Genomic DNA, 19,251 nt, shown 5'->3' on the forward strand with positions numbered 1-19,251 from the left:
ATTTGCCACCCCAAAATGTGTCTCTTTGGCTTCATTATTTAAGAACAAAAAACTCAGAAAGAAACTTTGACCTTCGCCCTATCTAAAATAATTTAATATAGAAAGCCTGTTCCAGGAAGCACCTATCAACATAAATAACTATAGTATAATATAAACTAGGTGTGGTAGACAGGGAGGAATCTAGCAAGGCCCGTTTGATCAAAGTCCTCCCCATGTCCCATTGTTTTTGCAAGGTATGACAGACATTTGCTTTTCCATCTCTGTGTGAATTGTCTTCATCCCCTTTGAAGCTCCAAACTACTACCCCAAAATCCTCCTTTGCTTTTAGCTGAACATGGTATTTAAGGTGGTGGCTTTTGCCATTTCAGAGTTACTCAGCTTTCCTGGGTTTCTCCCATGTTTACATGTTATTAAATTTGTTTGATTTTCTCTTGTTATTCTGTTTCATGTCAATTTAATTCTTAGAAAAGCCAGAAGAACCTAGAGAGTAGAGCAATATTTATTCCTCCCCTACCCTATTCACATTGCAAAGATTTAGTTGTATTTATTTTAAAAATTTCTTTTAGTAAATAGTGTAGGGGAGCAGAATATGCCACCCTAAAATATGTCTCTTTGGGGTAAGGATTATTTTAGGGTGATTATTTTTTTGTGTGTGTGAGGAAGATCGGCCCTGAGCTAACATCTGCCGATCCTCCTCTTTTTTTTTGCTGAGGAGGACTGGCCCTGGACTAACATCCATGCCCATCTTCCTCCACTTTATATGGGACGCTGCCACAACATGGTCCGACAAGCGGTGCGTCTGTGTGCACCTGGGATCCGAACTGGCGAACCCCAGGCCGACGCAGCGGAGCACGCACACTTAACTGCCTGCGCCACCAGGCTGGCCCTAGGGTGATTATTTTTAAGACACAGCAGATGCGGGAGAAGCTCTGAAAACCAAACCATGTAGAAACTACCCTTTGTAAGAGATGTTTACATGTATAAGAGAAATCTCCATTTGTAAGGGTATCTCCCTTGCTGTGCCAGGAAGAGAAGGATGACTCAGTCTCTAGAAACTCTTACCAATGAAGAAGGCAAGGACTTAAATCTGAATAACACCATACCCTGGCTTACTGTGCTTTTCCTGACAACCTCCCATAACTGACTTCCCTACCCCAACATCTTCTTTCGTCTTTAGCTGAAAACAGTATTTAAGATAATGGCTTTGGCCATTTCCAGGAGTTATTCAGTTTTCTTGGGTTTCTCCTATGTATACAGGAGGTATATACGTTATTAAACTTTTATTTTTCTCCTGTTAATCTGTCTTATGTCAATTTGATTATTAGACCAGCCAAACAATTTAGAAGAGAAGAAGAAAATTTTTCAGCCCTTACTGTGGTATATTTTGTCAATGCAAATATTCCATAACCAATCTATAAATCAAAATTGGGGTGAGCTTATTATATGAACCAGTTTAAGGACTATAGCTTGGGGGCCTCCTTCCCCAAGGAAGAAAGCACTCTGAAGAAGCAGGGTGTACAGAGTGGTTACATATCATCTTGGAACAAAGAATATTCATCGCATATGAGAGAAATATCCTTTTTACAAAAGTCACGGGATGGTTTTCTAGCACAGCAGGTCAGTGGTCAAAAAGCGAACTCAGCAGGTTGGTGGTCAGCAGGTCAGTGGTCACTAGGTGAACACAAAAAGTTGGTAATTAATCCTTAATTTCTAGGAAGAGATGCTTATCCTTAAAGAAATGCTGATATGGGGGGAAGGCAACATCCCTATCTTTAAGGGCATCATTCTCAGCTTTGGGACATTGTATATGTTTAAAGCAGATGTCCAATGCATGCCCAACAGGCCACATCAGACCTTTCTGGAAAAACCAGTTCAGGCTGAATTAGTTTTAAACCAAATGTCTTCCTCATATACTCCAATATATCCTATTACTTTTCATTATTTCATCAATTTTTATTAAAATATTTGAACTTTAATAACATTACAGTCCCCCAGCAAAAGACAGTGAAATATAGTTTTGACAAACATCCTGAAACATTTTTCCAAAAATCTCTGGGAAGATTTTATAGGCATAAGGTGTTTGAAGTACTATTTAAACAGACTTTGCAAAACTTATCAGAAGTGATCACCTCAATTTTTCCCAAAGAACTTAGTGTGTATATCCCAACACCTCATCTTTACCTCTGTCTTTTAAGAAGAGATAATTAGTGGGAGTATTTGTAATACCCACAGATAGTTTGTTAAAATCTTTCAAGTGGAGAGATGATTTCAGCAAGCCTGAGGGCTAGAGGATCCCAAAACTCATATCCCTCATAATAAATAAACAACTACAAACCATGGCAAATAGCTCTGCGGAAGCACTAGGCTATAAGGAAGAAGCTGCAGAAACCCTGAGGGGCTCAAAAGCCGAGCTTGGCACATCGGAAGCACTTTACCTGCGTGAATCCATCCCCCAGTCCAGAGGAGCTCAGCGATAAGAAGGAGTCCCTCAAAGAGATTTCCCCCGGGGAAAAAGATAGCAGAACCTCACCACCATGGGTGTTTCCAGTCTTTGATACCAAGGAGCCCCACAGTCTTCACCAATGCTGATCTCAGTTAACAGAGCTGCCCAGAGTCCCATGGCTGTGTCTTCTCCCTGGGGTTGGAGCTGTCACTGCAGTATGACCTGCCCCAGGGGCTTCATTCTCAGCAGTGCCCCACTCTCCTGGATTGGGATTCCACAGCGCCTGGTCATGTACAGGACCTGGCTGGAGCTGCTGCTGCTCTGCAGTCCAGTGTCTCAAGTCATGGCTTTGACCCATTATTATCTGGGGCTACACTGTGCTGCTTTGCACTCTGCCCCCTAGGTCCCTACATGCAGCTTTAATGGGCCATCACCATCTGGTCTTTCTGCTGCTGTTCTGTGATTGCCCCCTGGGTCATAAGTCCTGACTTTAACTACTATCCCCAGGGCTTGCTACTACTGCACTCTGCCCCCTGGGCCCAAGCCACTGCTGTACCTTGTCATCCCAGGGCCCATGCTGCTGCTGTGCTCCACTCCTCCCCTTCACCCGCAGTCACTGTAGTGAGCCCCAGAGACCCAGACCCCTGTTCCACAGATCTGCATACATCTGCACCTCAGACAACTGGCACCACTGCAGCAAGGACACCTGTGCCCCATGGCCAAGGCCCTGTGGTAGTTCCACATGCACCTAATCCCAGGACCTCAGCTCTGATACTGCTGTGAGTGCCATCACACCAGTCCAGGCACCAAGAGGGATCCCACCAGCTAGAACCCCCGAGGCAAAAAAGAAGACCAGGAGGATCCCAGCAGCCTTCATCTCGCAGGACCCCAATAGCCATAACCACAACTGCCACCCACAGAATGTCCACAGCCTTGGCCACAGAAGACCACACAATCTTCGACCATGTTGACCTCAGCTGAGGGAGCTGCTTGGAGACTGTGCGGCTGTGCCCTCCCGGGAACCAGAGGCGCTGCATCCCACCCAGCTGAAGCCCTTGCAGCCACTTTCAGTCAAAGTCTTTCCCCATAAAGTCAATCCAAAAAGAATGGAAGAGGTGACTGCTCCCTCAAATGTGCAGGTATCAAGACAAAGCCACTAGAAACACAAAAAGCAAGGAAACAAGACACCACCACAGGAATACAATAATTTTCCAGTAAATGACTCTAAATAAATAGAAAACTATAGATTACCTGAAAAAGAATTCAAAAAGATTAAGTAAGCTAAGTCAAGACACTTACATTTGTAGTGTCGTGGAAACTAATCCTATGCCACAGATTAGACATTTATAAAATGTCTCATTACTACATTTTTTTAAAGCAAATAATTTCCAAACATTATTTAAATCCTGTCAAACTGGCAGGATATTTCTACTTTTATTTGGGCCCTTTTTCCTCAATCCTCAGCACCACTCAAAAATCCCAAGAGTTTTATAGAAGTCAAAATATTTTGTGGAGTTCCCCAGACTTTAGGCCAGGCTGTTTACGACTGAAATGCCACACGGATCAGATTTAGTTGTCTCGAAGACAACTTGTTGCAGGAATCTGAGTCTGGCAAACAGAGCCTAGAATCCAGCCTCCCTAGGTTCCCCACATCACAATTTTTCCTGAGAAAGCCTCACACCTCCCTCAAGCACTGCAAGAGAGCAGACTCCTCACATTCTAATTATTAGTGAAATCTATAGGACTGCCCCTTCTCTCCAAAATATAGAAATATCTTTTCCTTTCCTTCCCCTACTGGGACACCTGGCATCACTTTCTCAATTCACATGGGTTTTGGAAAATAAATACCAGGAAGGAAGATTGTCTTTCCATAACTTTTACTTTAGGCTTTGGTTTCAAAACCTCTCCTGAATCAAGGACACACCTTTTGGGCTTAAAAAGAAAAGAAATGCAGAGAAATAAAAACATAACTCTCATTTTTCATAGTCTTCTTGCAAAGAGTACCTGAAACCAATTCCAACGTGTGTGTGTAGAGGCTTCCCCACGATAGCGAGCAGTTCTCAGAGGCCAGCAGAGTGTCCAAGAATTCAACTCAATTCTGACATTATCTACCTGGAGATAGAATCAGAATCCCACATTGTTACCTGTGTTTCTGACTGACTGGCTACAAACTAAGGGTTCCAATGACCCCCTCCAACTCAGGATGCCAATCACAAGTCCAGGTTGTTACATGTACTTCTGAGCAACAGGCTATAAGTCAGAGATTCCCATGACCTCTTCCTCAGGTTTGATTAATTTGCTAGAATGGCTCAAACAACTCAAGGAAACCTATTAACTCACTAGATTGCCAATTTATTACAAAGCATATTAAAGGGTATGAATCAAGAGCTGACTATATGAAGAGATACAAAGGGCAAGGTCCTAAACAAAGGAGCTCTGTCCTCGTGGAGCTTGGGGCCTGGCATGGTGGCACATGGAAGCATTCTGGTTCCCCAAAATGGAAGCTCTCCAAAAAAAAAACAGATTGATAAGCTGTCCTTTGGGTTTTTATGCAGGTTTCATTATGTAGTTATGATTGACTAAGTTATTGGCCATTGGCAATTGATTTAACCTCAAGTACCTCCCCTACCCTGGAAATCAGGGAGTGAGACTGAATGTTCCAATCCTCTGATCACATGGCTGGTTGTTCTGGAAACCAGCCCCCACTTTTGGGTGGGATAACTGAGGACAAGAGATGTCCCACTGCTCTTATCGCTCAAGAAATTCCAAGGGTTTGGGGAGCTATGAGCCAGAAACTGTGGATGAAAATGAAATATATTTGAGAAATCTATTTCAGTCATCTGAATGACCAAGTATATGTATTTCTTATAAGTCACAATATTGCAGTCCACGCCCTGGTCTTCAAACACATATTCCTTACAGCAAAACAATCACAAAAGTCAAAAGATACTGGCACAATAGCAGAATCTCATTCAGTCATTAACAACTATCCAGTCCAACATCATGTCATATGAAAATGTCTCCCAGACTGAGGTCAGTCAGGTTTGCAGGCTTCCATTTAAACTTGTTAGGTTCCAAAAACAAGAGCGCGCTTGGCAAACAAATAACTTCACCCTTCCAAGCATCTGGTATGCTTATACCAAGAGATAATATTATTCTCTTGCTCTAAGCCTCTCTTGACATAGTAATAAAATGTTGGATTTCCCTCATTGCATAACCCACTTATTCATTCCTTTACCCTCAGCTACTTTTTCTCCTTCTTTCCATTTGTCATTTATTTTTCCCAGACTCTTCCACCCTTGTAAGGGACATTAAGTTCAGCCACTGTACTGGCCCAGATTGCTGGCAGCAGTACTAGTCTAGCAAATGCCTGCCCTTCAGTCCACTCCCACTCATATAGGGAAGGGTTACACAGGTGTGGAACTAGTGGGCTGTCCTGACCATTAGGCAATGCAACAGCATGCACTGTCAGCCCCAACTTTGCCAGGTGGGGTGAAGGCACAACCCATTCTATCAGGACTCTAGGAATTCTGACATAAAAATTCAGAGGTGTAGTTACAGTTTCTTGCTTAGGAACCATCCCTGCTTTCAGCACTCACAGTTGCATCCCTGCTTCTAGGACCACTGCATCAGGTAGAAAAAAAGACATGTCTGGTGATGTGGACAAGGATGTGGAAAAGGAGGGGAGCATCCTCTCCCACCTCCTCTTCTCCAGATCCCCCAGAAAAGTGGAGAAATCTATCCAATGGGGACCCTGTCTTAGCCCCCGTCATGTTGAGTGTGAGCACACAGTCATGAGGTGGTTAAGCCAGCCTCTCATGTCTTCATCTCCCCTCTTTTTAGACAGCAAATGTTTCAACTACCCATTCCAATTTTCTAGTAAATCTTTACTCTGAGGATGATATGCAACATTATATGTCCATCTGATGTATCTCTCGGCCCACTGTAGCACGCTACATGCAGTAAAGTGCATCCCTTGGTCCAAAGAAATGTAACTATGTGCCTCAATTTGTACAATATCTTCTGTTCCAATACTTTAATTGTATTTTGAGCACTTTCCTCTGCCACTAGGTATGCAAAGCCCAGACTGGAGTAAGCATCTATTCCTGTTAGGACCAATTTATAGTCCCCCGGGGCTGCTGGCATTGGTCTAACGTAATTCACTTGCTAGCTATGTGTGGGGACTTCCCCCTGGGAAATTTTTCCCCTTAGCCATCTGCAGCGTCTGTCTCTCTTGTTGACAGACAGAGCAGTTCTTGCTGGCATTTTGTGCCTCCCAGTGTGCAAGAGGAATAAGTCTAGGTTTAGCCCATCTATGTATTACTGCAACCCCCCATGTCCACTCATTTCATGGACCCAGGTAGCCATCTAAAGGAAGTGCACCAAAGGTCCACTTGGTAGTTCCAATCACCTTCCAAACCTGGAAGGGGGTTCTTCTGATGAGCATCAACATGTTCTACTTCCAATCAGCTTCCAAACATGGAAGGGGGTTCTTCTAACGAGCATCAACATGTCCTACTTTAATGTACCCCTTAAATTCCAAAAGTGATTCCATAAGGCCATGTCCCATACAGGTATGCCTTTAATGGTACAGTTTTCCATTGTCCGTGTACCTGACCAAATAGCTGTGCCATTGGCTACAGCCCTAGATTCAGTAAAAACCCAAACATAGGGGTTTTTACCATTGCTCAATTCTTCCATCACTGCTAAGAAAACAGCAGGCAGTTCACTGAGCTGACCTATTCTTGCCTTCTTCAGTCAGAGTCTTGCCATCTGCTGGTCTTAATATGGCACCTTTCCAAATGGGATATTGTCCATTCATGTTTGAACTGCCATCTGTAAACCAAGCAGCTCTTTGTTGTTCAACTGATAACTGTATATTGGGCACTGCCCACATGGCAATCAGTTCCGGCAGCTCCTCAGGTAGCTCCAAATTTGGTCCTAAAGCAAAAAAGGCTACCTGCTCATGGATATAGTGGGTGCCTCCTTGCATCCTCCTGGCAGCATGGTCCTGTATAAACCATTTCCATTTTATTATGGAACTCTTCTCGGCACTGCCTTCCTTATTAGAGTGTTTCTATAACATCACAAAAGATAGTAAATGTATCTCGGGTTTTATGATTGTTTTATGTCCTTCAGTCACTGACAGTCTCAATTAATGCCCAGTAGCAGGTTAATAATGTCTCTCAAATGATGTGTATTAGGTAGCAGCATCTGGGAATTTTCTGGTCCAAAATCCCAACTGTCGCTGCTGCGAGGCATTCATGGGCTTTTGCCATAAGCTCCGGTCTGCATGAGTATGGGTGATAGACACTTCCAAAATCATATCTGAGTGGGGATCATAAGAGCCCAAAGGCGTTGAGAAAGCTGCAATCTTTTGTAATTCAGACATGGTCTGCTTTTGTTCAGGTCCCCACTCAAATATAGATTTCTTTCAGGTAGTCTTATAGATGAGAGCTAGCAACATTCCCAGATGTGGAATATGCACTCTCCAAAATCCAAATAACCCAACCAAAAGCTGGGCTTCTTGTTTGGTCCTATGGGAGAGTAGTGACAGCAGTTTACTTTTAGTCACTTGTAGAATATCCCAGATGGCTCTTGCCCAGGTTATTCCTAAGAATTTTACTGTTTTGGGCAGACCCTTGGACTTTTGCTGGACTTATTAGCCAACCCCAGTTAGTCATGTGTGTCACTATGGCATTCAAATCAGTCCTGGCCTGCTCTTCAGTTTCCAATATTATCATAATGTCCTCAATATAGTGTATTATTACACTGGAGACTTGCATCAAGTCCAAATCCCTTCTGCTCAAATTATTACGATAAGCCAGTGAGTTCAGATAATCTTGTGGCAGCACAGAAAAACTAAATTGGGATCCTTGACATGTGAAAGCAAACTGTGATTGGCTCTTTTCTGAGATCAAGATAGAGAAGAAATCATTTGCAAGGTCAATCACTGAGTACCAACCTTCATTAGCCTGCTGTATTTTCTGTATGTTTAAGACCATGTCTGTACTGCTGGGGCTATGGATGCACATTATTTAAATCTTGATAGTCTACTGTTAGTCTCCATGAGCCATCCACCTTTTTCACAGGCCACACAGAGCTATTGGACAGTGAATTTGATGGTGCTAGGACTCCAGCTTATAGCATGTCATTAATTAAAGTGGTAAACTCTTTTTATCCACCAAGTATTATATATTGTTTTACGTTAACCACCTACGTGGGCTTGGGCAGTTCTAGGGGTTTCCATTTAGCATGCCCAATTAAAACTGGTCTGAGGGTGAATTGCCATGCCTTCTGTTTTACAATATTAGGTAGGGGAAGCAATCCCCAGTTAGACATAATATCTATCCCAATACTACACTCAGGTAAAGGAGATGTGACCACCTCACAAAAAATATGCTCAAAAACTCCAATTTTCATGAAGAATTTTACCTTAATCCCATCTCCATATCCTCCCTATCTAACCTTAGACTCCATTAAGACTTCATCAACAGGTTTTAGAATCACAGTGCATTGAGCTGCTGTATCAAAGAGTCCCAGAAAAGTTTCTTCTCCCCCTGGCCATTTTACTCACACTTGTGCATATGGCCTTGGGTTCCTGGTTGGGGGTGGAGCTGGAAGACCCTGGTCTCTATGTCAACCTTTACCTTGGTTAATCTCCCTAATCATCACTGCAAGAGATTCCTAGTCTGGTTTCTCAAACTAATCTTTGCCTTCTGGCTTAAATTCCTCCAAATGGTGATAAGTAGATTAGACGTATTTGGGGCCCTTTAATGTTGGGGGACAAGCAACGGGTCCTATTGGTCCACCCAATCTCTGATAGTGCTTCATCACCACCTTCATTTTAACTCTACTAATGCCCACTTTATTCATCCCATTTTTCAAGAACCGTCTGAAGACTCTCACTCGGCTAGGTCAAATCCTTGACCATCCCCTTTGTCTCTCCCTCTTTTCTTAATTACTTTAATGTTCTTGGTGTTAGTAAGACCTACACAGGGAAGCTGAAATGGAAAATTTGATAAGGCTTCTAGAACTGTTGTTGAATTTTGTAGCAGTAAAGTTACACGGGGTGCCCCTGCAACAGGGGCCCCCTTAATCACAGCATTTATCATAACCTGGTGTTGGGGCCCAGGGCAGGCCACCCCAAATATCCCACAGTAGTTATTGATTATTTTGAATTAAAGTTACTTGAGAAGCAAAAAGGGCATTCTGACCCTCCTGTCTGTTTCCCCTAAAAGCTGGAAATAAATCTCTCATGTGAAAGATGCTCTCCCTGCATCCTTATCACCAGAGCTAAAGAATTCTGGGCTAAGAAGCCTATATAAACAAATCTTACTAATTGACTACTTCAACTCTAAACTCTACTTAAATTCCTCACTAATTATGTACCTCAGTTATATGTACATAATTAAATTGGGGTTTTCTCCTGTTAATCTGGTTTTGTGTCAATTTTATTGTTAGTCTAGCCGTAAGAACACAAGAAGGTTAGAAGGGGGCAATTTCCCCATCCCCAACAGTTTTGGCAATCCAACCAGGAGATCTCACCAACTGGAAAACTGTTGTCTCTCTTGGGCTACTGCAAAGAGATCCTGGGACATCTGACACAGAAGCCGGCAAAAAGGTAATCTTTCTTACCATTTCAGCCTCCCAGATCTCTGTCTGGAGAGTCTGATGGGAATAAAAGTGGTGAGAGTACCATTTTTGCCTTTCTAAATTTAGACTAGCGGGAGAAAATATTTGTGAAACTAGTTTCTTGGACAAAATGACTCTAGTAAAGACTTGGAACAAGTACTCTTCATGTTGTTGATCCTTTCTTCCCGGAGATAATCTTCTGTCTCCGCCAGCCAGAGGATGAATATGCATCTGGTGGGCAGCCAAATAGGCTGTGGATCCAAGCGGAGGGAATCTGAACACCCTATTCTGCTCAAATGAGAGAAAACACGTGATTCCCTGTCATTCTCTGTGGTAAAAAACAGGGCCCCTCATAATTCTTAGGATAACTCTGGGAGTGAAATTTTAAATCTAGTGAGGGCTGCATCTTTTGCACTCTCCTTTGGGGATGGTTAAGCCATAAAAAGTCTTATTGGTTTGAGTTGCTATTAAGATCCTACTAGTCAATGGCCAAACAATGGATCCTTTAAATTGGAAAAACTTCTAAATCAGAAAAAAAAAAATTAGAGAGTTCTTATATTGGTAATATGCCTAGCCATTGAGACTCTCTTAATAAGATGAAAAGACAGAAATTAGAACAAAAATCAAAGTCTACTCAGACTCCTCCTTATTTGCCTTGAGACATTTTTAGGTATTATAAAAAATTCAGGACATTAGAGATACAGTTGTCCAGTACTTAAGAAGAAAAAGGAAAATTATGTAATATACCAGCAAGATTAGGGACTCCCTAACAAGAATAGAGAACAAAAATTTAGACAACACAAAAATCCAACATAAAATCTCCTACTTAAAATCCAGCCCCATCTGTCTGTTTTAACTTCCTTTTCCTACAAGATTTACAGAGAGCACTCCAGCCTAATCTCAAGGGTATACAGGTTATTCATGTCAATTCTAAAAGCTGGAAAATAAATTTAACAGAAGCACCTGGGACAAGCAGTAGGCATGCTTTGCTGAGCTCTATAATCAGGCTCTGCCAGCTTCAAGCCTTCCTGCGCAATATCTTTTGTGGATACATCCTAGAACCCCCTCCCAGGGAATCCCTGTCCCCTGAACAACAGCCCTTTTACCTCCACTCAATGGCCATTCTGTAATGCCTAGTCAAAAGAGAAAAATAAAATGTCACATTGTCCCTTCCTTTCCATACCCAGACCCATTTTACCTTTTGTCTCCTAAAGATAACCATTACCTCTTGCTTATCTCATTTTATGTCCTAGAGGCTTGGCTTAACTTTCTGCCTGCCTGGGCCATACAGGCTGTCAGTTCTTTCTTTTTGCTATCTTTGGGAATAACTCTGGATCTTGGGAAAGTAATAACCTTTGAGGATACCTCTTGGGTCCATGGAGTTGTTTAATGCTGCCAGAAATATTTACTGTTTGTCCCAGCTGAAAACTGACAAGATATTTAGAAGGATTTTGTTTTTTTTTTTAGTAGCTCTATGGTCAAAAATTGGCTAATTGAAAGCTGATATTCAGAGTCTGATGGGAATTTTTTTATAGGCCTTCTTCCTCAGTTAAAATAAAACTGTGTACTTAGAGGGAAAGAAGCAAATAAAGGATAATGTAATTGGATGGGCAGATCAACCTATGATGTCATTTAAGTTACCACACAATTTCTGAGGAGTTGAGAGTAACTGTCTTTGTCTTACAAATCTTTGCAAAACTGAAAATTCGGCTCTAAAAGCAGTTCAGATTCCACCCATTCCCTTTCCGCAATCCCAAAACCTCCCTTAGTTATCTCAAAAGGCTTGTAACCTCTCAAGGAACTTTTATTTAGACCAGCCCCAATTTCTAAGGCTGAAAGAAAAATTATCCCAAAACTCCTAGGAAAAAAATTACATTTTTTCTCTCTGTCCTTTGAACTTGTAAATTTTACCATGTCTTTAGAGTGCAAACACCCTAGAAGATAACAGTCCACAATTGCCTGAGACTAAACTTGGCTAACTCAATCAGTAAAGCATGCAGTTAAAAAAAAAGAAGAGCAAAATGTTTTGTTTTAAATGCAGGCTGCTAGAGAGGCTCTTTCACCTCAAAAGTCACAGCCTCCTTGTCTAAGGCAAATATAAATCGTAAAAATCTTTTCCACAAATATTAACAAAAAAAAACTTTAAGTAGGAAACCTTAACTTGTTCCATCTGCTAGAGACATAATTATTTACAAACTAGTGAGTTTTGTATTGTAGTTGATTCATGGCTGAAATTTTAAAATAAAAGCGATAAGATTTCTGTTTGTGTCTGTCTATATATATGTACGTATGCTACAGATATGGTATTTTTCTACCTTGGGATGATATTGTCAAAATCAATTTTTAAAGAGCTCTATTTAATTAAAGTAAATGCTTATATAAATTGTTTCTAAATATAACAAAAACTAACCCAAATGTTTTCCAAGTAAACATGATATAAAATAATCTTTGGTAAATAAAAGCTTGCTTGAGTTTGTTGGTTTAATTAAAATAAGCATGGCTTTAGAGTTATCAGCACTGGATACAATGTAAACATGCAACTTTTATTCTACCTGGGTTATTAGTCAAATAAGCTCATGTTATCTCTTTTACAAAATTTGTCAACAAAAAAATGACTTAAGATGGTGGCTAACTGCTTTAGCGTCTCATGAAATTTTCATGAATAATCTAAGTATGATTTTTAAGAACAAATGAATTATATAGATGTTATTGCAATAAGAATTTTTAGATCCAATAATTACATTTTATGGGATGCACACTTAAAAATAACTTCCCCAAGTCTTTTTGATGACTTAAAACTTTAGAGTTTTACTGGGTAAGGTTGAATTATGAAAAGTTCATTGAATATCTAGATCATTTCCAGATAGGATAAAATAATAGAACATTAATTACTGAACAGAGGTTTATCTACTTTTGACATATTACAGAAAAAACTAAAAGATAAATTTGGGTCTATTACACAACATGTTCTGTGCTTTATTGAAAGACTGTACTATGAAAAAATGTTTCTAGAAATTATAAAATGTATTCATAAATTTGTCAATCTAAAGAATATGAGTATAGCTTACAGTTCACAGTTCTTACTTTTCAGTTTCCCTAGAATTTAAAGTTTCTAAGTGTTAAATTTTTTAATTAATATATGTAATTAAAGTTTCTAAAAATAATAAGGGAGGGGAAGGGGGGAGGGAGGAGGGTGAAAGGGATAATTCGGTACCTGTGTGTGGTGATGGGTTGTAATTAGTATTTTGGTGGTGAACATGATGTAATCTATGCAGAAATAGAAGTATAACGATGTACACCTGAAATTTTTACAATGTTATAAACCAATGTTACTGCAATAAACAAAAATTTAAAAATAATAAGGGAAAAATCTCTGTATGCAGGGAAAATAAGATTGTACGTTTGAATAAAAAATGTAGATACATTTTGTTGTGAAAAAGAAAATTTTATCCCAAAATAAAGCTAGTTATTTCTGAATAAAAAAAGAGAATAAGTGATAAACTAAAATGGACCTAGAAAGCTATAGAAGGCTTATGGAAAAGGAATCTTTGGAAAGGGATTTTATGCATGGTCAGGACTAACTAATATTGGAATGAATTTAATTAAGAAAATGAGTTTTAATATCAAAAGAAAGCTGGTACAAAATTAAAATTCGGCTTTCTCTCTGTGTTAAAAAAAATAGGAAAAAATCTTACCTTGTGTGTTCAAGTTAGCTAAAACTAAAATTATATTTTAAGAATTTTTAAAATAAGATTTAATATATTCTAAGGGCTAGAATTTGTGGGTTTTCTCTGTTAGAATGACGTATCAAATTTATCTTGATGTATTTGTTCTGCTCTCAACTAAAAGCAGTATATGTAATTCTCTAGCTTCTGTGTAATATTCTTAGTAAACAGAGAATTGTTTCTTTTCTCTTACACTATCTATAACTTACAGCAATTTGGTGACTATACTTTCTATTTATAAGCAGAATTGAAACAATTATTTTTTTCCCTCTCTGTTCCTCCAGAATTCAGAAACTCTCAGTGAGTATTCCTATTTTCATTACAATATATTTTTTGCACAAATTCAATAAGAATCTGTTCTTATAAAAGGACACAATTGAAAACATTGGTTATATTACCAAGTCTTTGACTTGAATGTCACATTTAACAGAGACATGCATAAATTCAGATATGACCAAATAGCTTTAAGGAATTTAGATTGACTCCATGAGCCCAATAAATCCCTGGCGGAGGGGGGAAGACTTGTTCCTCACTTACAGCATTTCCAACAGCCTAACCAGGTGAGGAAAGAAGGTCACTTCCTGGCAGGTGCAAAAACCTCCAGATATATTGGGAACCTCAAGAAGAGAGACATTCTTCCAAATCTATTGCAGGCAGAATATTTGACTTGGCTTCTTAACCTCAAGAGGCTATTAAAAGTTCAATCTGGAGATTCCTTATGAAAAGATCCACCAAAGGAAATTTAAAAGAACTTATATGATCAATTGCTGTTCTTGCTGTACTTATGTAAATAACTAAGCCACATTCATTGAAACTAGACTTATTTTGCAAACAATTACTCTTAATTTGACTATATTTGATAAAAATAAGGGTGATTTTAGAGATAAAAATTATGTTTCAGTGGAAACTATAATATACACTTGTGGATTTTAGATTCTAATGCTATTCATTTTCCTTGAAGTTTTATTTACCTAAAAACTGAACTGGATCCTAAATTCTTCTAGTTTCTCAAATATTTGGCTACAACTCTCCAAACTAATATTTCCAATTTTTCTCCTATTTTTGACTTGGAATTGTTAAGAACTAAAGCTACTTTTTTTCCTGAAAGCACTGCAAACTGAAACTGAAAAACTTGTTATAAACCTAAGAGAGACTGCTACAATAGCCCGTGTTTAGACAACCTTTGTACCTGTTGCAGTGTAAGCCACTCAGAAAATTTACCTGAACACCTGATGACACCATTAGAGACATTTCAAACTGCAAAAGATGCTTCATCCCTGACATCCAGAAATCTTTTTGACTGGCTGTCCCCTAGGCTAAGAAACTGGTTTATAATTTGCTCCAACCGTTAACCATGTTTTTTCTTTATTTCCACAGAAGTGCCTCATTAAATGCCTGATTAGTTGCACTGTAGACCTAACTTTGGTAGCCCACCTGCATCGCTACCTCTTAAAATGAGACACAACTGTTTAACTAAACTGATCTATTTTCAAGACTAAAAGATTAATTCAATGAAATAGTGGAACAATCTATCAGCTCAACTTTTAATATGTGAGACTTTCTGGAAAATTTCAGAGGAGGGAACTGTTGGGTCCAGGGCAAGCTGCCCCAAAATATCTTGCAATAGCATATTGATTATCTAGAATTAAAATTACCTGAGAAGGAAAAAGGGCATTCTGACCCTCCTGTCTCTGTTTCCCCTAAAAGTTGGAAATAAATCTCTCATGTGATAGGTGTTCTCCCTTCATCCTTATCACCAGAGCTAGAGAGTTCAGGACCAAGAAGCCTATATAAACAAATCTTGCTAATTTACTCCCTCAAGCCTAAACTACTTAACTTCCTCACTAATTACACACCTTAAACCTAAGTTTTTTTGTCCGGTATATACTGCCTACTTTGTTCATTCTCCAAGCATCAATTTCATGATTCTCCTGTGTGCACATAATTAAATTGGTTTTTTCTGCTGTTAATCTGGTCTTGTGTTGATTTTATTATTAGTCCATCCATAAGAACACAAGAAGGGTAGAAGGGGGGAGTTTTCCCCTTCCCATCACTGGGGAACGGTCACATTCAGTGGGTGAATATCTCAGTCATCATAAGGTCAGTCCCACATGGCTTGCATACAAAGCATATCAGCTGCTCCATCTGGGGTGTTCCGTTTGGCATTTATAGGGGGAGTTGAGCAGTCTCCCTTCTCAGGGTAAACACACTTTACAGTGGCTTTTATCCAGTCCACCAGGCTGGCTGTTCCCTCAGGGATAACCTTCTGTGTGTCTGGATCATGTATGTTAACCTAAAAATTAAGAGCCAAAATGAGATGGAGAGAGGCATTTATTAATTGTGAAGAATTGCAATTCAGGGTACAGAGATTCAGATAGTAACCCAAATAGTGTCCTGCTAGGGAGTCAGAGGGAGAGGTTTTTAAAGGCAAAATAGGGAAGTTTTCATTACAAAGAATGTTAATTGAGGTTGGCAACAGAAAGTTAATCTTGGTTGAATATAAATGACTGCTAAGACTATAGCTAAAGGAAGGTAAAAGTTTGTCATGGTGACAAGTTGCAGGTCTCATGCAGCAGTCTCAGAATATTTGTATCTTGACTCAGTTTGAAAGTTGGTGTTCTACCTGATGAGGGCATGCATAAGACTCATTTCCTTAATTGCTTTTGGGCTCCATTTTAGAGCCCTTAAACATAAGTGATTCCATTTTGTTTCACATTTTCATTTTTCCCCTTTTTATCAAGATCTTTCTCTGAAAGTATCTCTGATCAACCATAGATTTTTCAGTCTCACATCACTGGGATAGACCTGTCCCTGAAAGTCATGTCCCGGTTTGAGGGGGGGGGAGTGGATTTTATTTTTCTGATGATTATTCCAAGTAGTCAGTGTCATAAGGGTTAAGCCACATAGGAACAGCAGGGATGTGGTTGGGAAATGACTCAGGCAATTTCCTCAGTCAGGAATTTTATCTGGCCACCTGACAATTCAGGTAAATAAGTCTTATCTATCATTTCAATACATTGAGCCATCAAAATCTTGGTGTTTGTAAAAGTTCTGGAGTAGATCTAAGTGAGTAGTAGTATAAGAAGTTTAAATACAAGTACACAAAGCAAAATTCCAATAATAATCATAAACTATATTTGAAGTCCTGATCTTATCCAGGCACCTATACCTGAAAGATGCCAGCAGAAAACATTAATAGGGAACAAGACAGTGTCATTAAAACACATTGGACCAAGAGGTCCTGTGCTATTTTTTTTATTAATCTAAGTTCTAACTCACCTTCACCAGAAGAGTTGATCCAGGTACAACAGGAAATGTTGGTTATGGCACAGATGCCACCCTGTTCTGCAAGGAGATAATCAAGTGCTATTTAATTATCTAGTAAAACCCTTAGGAGGGAATCCAGATATTGTTGTTGGGGCAAGACTCAAGCTATAGAATTTGCCTATTTAGCTATGGTTAGGGCTAAAATTTTTATCAACAGGTCATTATGGACTACCTCAATCCAAAGGACAAATTCTTTGGCAATGGTAATAAATGGAGAGTAGATGGGATGTAAAAAGGGGGTTGCCAAGTCTAACCTAGATCTATAAGATCTAGGTTGGATTTTTTCTTTAACAAGAACTTGAAATGGGATACTATGTTATCCTAAAAGACATTGTCCTGCCATACACCAGCTGTCTAGACATTCAGAAGCTCATGGTTCCCCACTGTAATCACACACAAAAGTGTACCCAGCAGAGGCACATTGTATGCTGCCAAGAGTGTGGTTATTTATATTCTCATTGGCAAGTATGACTTTAGGGATATGTTCTAGCCAAGGATCAGTGCAGCCATTACAACCCATTAAGGGGCTGGCTAGTAACCATCTGGCCCTGCTAAAAGGCTTTGCATAGAAAGGTGAGATTACATTTCTTACAAGTTTTGTTCAGTCATTTGCTTGATACTGCAGTCAAAGAAAAAGGCATGAGAGTCTGGGCAGTTGGAAAGGTAGAGTAATAGAGCTTTAGGGAGATGTCTTGTAGGGGCATTAACCAAAAACAAGGTGGAAATACTAGATTAAGTAGTTTTACTTTGTAGGCAATTTTAAGGACTGGGTGCTTAAAATCAACGATAGCATTGGGGCCCAAGGAGAAATCAGTGATGGGTATAACTAAAAGGTCCTTAGTTCTGGATGATTGTGGTCTTTGGAGACATAGCCAGCACTTAAACAGATTTCCCCCAGTTGCTATAATTCGGGAATAGTTTGCTAGAATATTACTTTCCTCTTTGCCAATAGAAATACCCTCAGGGAAGGTAGGAATGTCAGCTAAGATTAAACAGATTCTAATAAAGCACTGACTAGTCACCATCTTGGACATAATAAAGGACGTTGTTAAGTGATGTTCTGAAACCACCAACTAACGAAGTGGGTCTTTCTTAGAAAGAATATTGAATTATTATCATGAGGCTCTATAAATTGATCAGTGTGATAGATTAGGTCTATTGTGAAGAGAATCAGTAATAAGGCTAGAGCGGTGTGTAGGTATATACTGGCCTGATCCCAAATCTTGGAAAAGCTGTCCACATCGGATGCCATCTGCCTGATTTCCTAGTTAACTTTATTCTTAGTTCTCCAGTCAGTTCAGAAGTCCAGTTAGACGTTGGAGCCTTCTTGAAATGAGAAATACGAATCCAAGAATCAGCAGCTTTAAGTTTGTCAATGCACAAATTAGTTAGGAGTACCTAATATGGCCCTTTCCATCTAGGTTGTAAAGAATCTTTTTAAAGATGTTTCCAGTAGACAAATTCACCAGGCTCTAAGTTGTGATGTTTGTTGTCTTCATGTCCTCGGAGAGCACAGTGGAAACATTGTTTTACCAGGGCCTGGTTTTTAGCTAAGGATCTTATTATTCCTTTGCAATATTTCAGCATGTCTCCTTTAGTAAACTGAATAACAAGAGAGAGTGCCAAGTGCATAGGTCAACTGGTAATTATTTCAAATGGTGACAGCTCGTGTTTCCCAAAGAGAGTATCTCTCGGATTCAAAAGGACTAGAGGAAGTGTTTTAAGCCAAGCCAATTTCAAGGTTTCTATAAATTTTGCCAACTGACTATTAATAATCCCATTTGTTCTTTCTACCAGTCCAGAGGACTGAGGGGGATAAACACAATAAAAACGCTGTAGAATAGGCCAAACTTCAAATACCTGTTTCATAACAAGCCCAGCAAAACGTGTTTCTTGGTCAATATGTAGTTCTGAGGGTACACCCTAGGAGGTTATAATATTTTCTAAATAATATTTTTACAACTGCTGAAGTAGTAGCCGGTGAACAAGGGAATGCTTCAACCCAATGAGAAAACATGCAAACCGTAACAAGAACAAATTTATAGCCTTGGGAAGGAAGCAATTGGATAAAATCTATTTGCCACACCTCAAAAGACCTTTTAGGCAAGTCAAAATGTCTGG

At 39.6% G+C, this 19,251-nt stretch overlaps 1 long non-coding RNA gene across 4 annotated transcripts in view; it reads right to left on the bottom strand.

Annotated features, from left to right (window-relative positions):
- LOC147915629 (uncharacterized) overlaps nt 1-19,251 on the bottom strand; it is a 135,600-nt gene that overhangs the window by 13,844 nt on the left and 102,505 nt on the right. Inside the window, exon 5 of one of the 4 annotated variants that reach the window (XR_015554055.1) lies at nt 4,448-4,555. The exons of the other annotated variants lie outside the window; for them this stretch is intronic. This is a non-coding gene — a long non-coding RNA (uncharacterized LOC147915629). The remainder of the gene's footprint in view (nt 1-4,447; nt 4,556-19,251) is intronic. 4 annotated transcript variants of the gene reach the window in all.

The sequence above is a fragment of the Ceratotherium simum genome, chromosome 13 (assembly GCF_057802395.1).
Source record: "Ceratotherium simum simum isolate JZ-2026a chromosome 13, ASM5780239v1, whole genome shotgun sequence".
In the NCBI taxonomy this organism is placed as follows: domain Eukaryota; kingdom Metazoa; phylum Chordata; class Mammalia; order Perissodactyla; family Rhinocerotidae; genus Ceratotherium; species Ceratotherium simum.